The sequence below is a fragment of the Rattus norvegicus genome, chromosome 4, assembly GCF_036323735.1.
Source record: "Rattus norvegicus strain BN/NHsdMcwi chromosome 4, GRCr8, whole genome shotgun sequence".
NCBI classification, from domain to species: Eukaryota; Metazoa; Chordata; class Mammalia; order Rodentia; family Muridae; genus Rattus; species Rattus norvegicus.
Window position 1 is genome coordinate 128,586,187 of NC_086022.1, and position 2,687 is coordinate 128,588,873.

General features: G+C 41.6%; 1 pseudogene; it reads right to left on the reverse strand.

The window, feature by feature from the left end:
• Window positions 1-300: 300 nt before the first annotated feature.
• On the reverse strand, window positions 301-821 carry Psma3-ps3 (proteasome 20S subunit alpha 3, pseudogene 3; annotated as a pseudogene).
• Window positions 822-2,687: the final 1,866 nt, after the last annotated feature.

Sequence of the window (2,687 nt, forward strand, 5' to 3'; positions counted from 1 at the left end):
TTGTGTCCTTTTTTGTTGTTGTTGTTGTTTTTGTTTTTTTTTTTTGTTTTTTTTTTTTGAGCTGAGGACTGAACCCAGGGCCTTGCACTTGTTAGGCAAGTGCTCTACCACTGAGCTAAATCCCCAACTCCTTACTTGTTTGTTTATGATACAAAAGCTCAGTGAAAATTGTTGCGTGTGTGTGCGTGCATGTGAACATGTGTGTGTGTGTGTGTGTGTGTGTGTGTGTGTGTACTTCATGGCACTAAGCAGCCCCATGGGTCTATCACAGAAATGTAAAACTAAATAGTAGCACAAACACTACACACTGTCATCATCCGATTCATCTTCTTTTTTCAAAGTTTCCTCAGCGCATTTCTCTGCTTTCCTCCCTAAGATCCCTCAGAACAATTCGGGTCTTCCTTTCACCAACCCAGCTGAGATCTAGTTCAGGAGCTTTATCCTTAGTTCATTATGTATATATGAATTATTCTTGCAACCCCTTTAACTTTTAATTATTCCTTTCATCTGAAGCTCTTCAGTGTCTGTCTTTGTAGCTTGCACTAATTTCCCAATGCCACAGTCCCAGTAACCATAGGAACCACCTGATGGGTCAATCATACAGAGCTGTAGATGATCTTTCACCCTGTAGAACCCCAAAATGAGACTGCAGGCAAAAGGTCTAAGAGCACTGTAGCTTGTACGAGCATGTATGCACACAGCTGCCCTGCAAGATGTTTTAGGGCAATGTTACAGCCAACATCAGATCTGCAGTTGGAAGCTTCTTCTCCTGTTATGTCTGCTAGTGATTGAGCGTCTGCCAGTAAACCTGTGAATTCCATTTCAGTGTGTTGATCAATGTGTAAAAGGAAAAATAAGTGGTTCCAGTTAAAAGCTGCTCTTTCAGAGGACCCACACTCATACTGTGGCACATATGCATGCACTCATGCATGTCTGTATACACACACACACACACACTAAATAAATGTAAAAATAGTACCTTAAAATTTTATCTGTTCTTGGGGTTGGGGATTTAGCTCAGTGGTAGAGCGCTTGCCTAGCAAGCACAAGGCCCTGGGTTTGGTCCTCAGCTCCGAAAAAACAAAAAAAAAAAATTTTTTTTATCTGTTCTTGAGTTTGACACAAGATTATCAAGTGAGAGTCCTCTAATGTTTATTTTCCACTTACTATAATGCTTTGAGACTAATCAGTAATTTACTTAAAATGTTTATGATTTGTTGTTGTGTGTGTGGTGAGTATGAATGGTATGCGTGATACGTATGTGAACATGTGTGAAAAGGATGTTCATGCCATGTGCTCTCCTGAGGAGGCCAGAGGAGGCACTGAGTATCCTGTCCTATCAGGCACTCTCTGCCTTATTCACTTGAGTAAGGGTCTCTCACTGAACCTGAGTTGTCATTTTTTGGCCAGAGTCCCGGCCAGTAAGCTCCTGGGATTCTGTGTCTGCTCCGCAGTGCTGAGCTTACAGGCCCTCTCAGCCATGCCTGGATTTCTTATGATTGCTGGAGTTTCAGACTCACACTTGCACAGCAAGAGCTCTCTTCCACCAACTAAGCCATCTCACCAGCTTACTTTGTACTGTTGAGTAAAGCTCTTTTGCAAGTAGGCAATGCAATATGTCCTTCCTTTCATTAGTTGGTAGATAGTTGGGCATTTCCATTTTTCCTGTTTATATAAACCTTTTAGTAGTAGTGTAAGAGTTTTGGATACACTGTGTTTGTCTTTAGGGAGACTGTTGTATTTTATAGTAGTTGTATAATATTCATTTCAGCCAGACAGTGCATTTGCATCCTAGACAACATTGGTCTTTTTAATTTTAGCCACTGCACTGAATGTGGCTCTTTTTCTCTCTTTCTTTTAAAAACAATGACAAGGTCTTGATTGCTACATAGAACTGGCTAGCATGGCACTCACTACATAACCCAGGCTGCCTTTAAACTTGTAGCCATCCCGTGACTTTGTTTTTCAAGTGCTGGGATTATAGGCATGCACTGGTATTTTATTGTGGTCTCTACTTGCATTTCTCTAATGTAGGTGCCACTTTCCAACATGGCAGTCACTGACATTTTTGTAGTCCAACACAGTAGTATATATGCATGACTTGCTGTTGCACTAATGGCTGCTGACTTTCTTCTGAGTCCAGGTCACAAAAGACATAGTTTAATGGGTGCTGAGACAGGGAAAAAGAGTCTTCTCCGGGGATGAGCTCACTAATTGGTAATCTAATCAGGGCTAAAATCATGTACACACGAAAGCAGTAAAAGGACTCAGCAGGCTGAATTTGTGTGTGTGTGTGTGTGTGTGTGTGTGTGTGTGTGTGTGAGAGAGAGAGAGAGAGAGAGAGAGAGAGAGAGAGAGAGAGAGAGAGAATAATTATCAAAGAAAAAGAAACCATGAATTTAAGAGGGAATAAGAAGGAGAAATGTGAGGGGTTGGAGGGAGGGGAGGGAAGGGAATAACAATGTGCATTTTAAACTAGAATTAAAAAGTTTGGTCTAGAAAGATGGCTCATAGATGAAGAGTGTTGGTTCCCCAATTCCCCCCCAGAGGATCATGGTTCAATTCCAGTACTGACATGGTGATGACCAATTGTCTGTAATTCTAGTTCCAGGGACTTACTTAACACCTGCTTTGGGCCCTCTTAGGCACTTACAGGCAGGCAGAACACCCACATACGTAAAAATAGA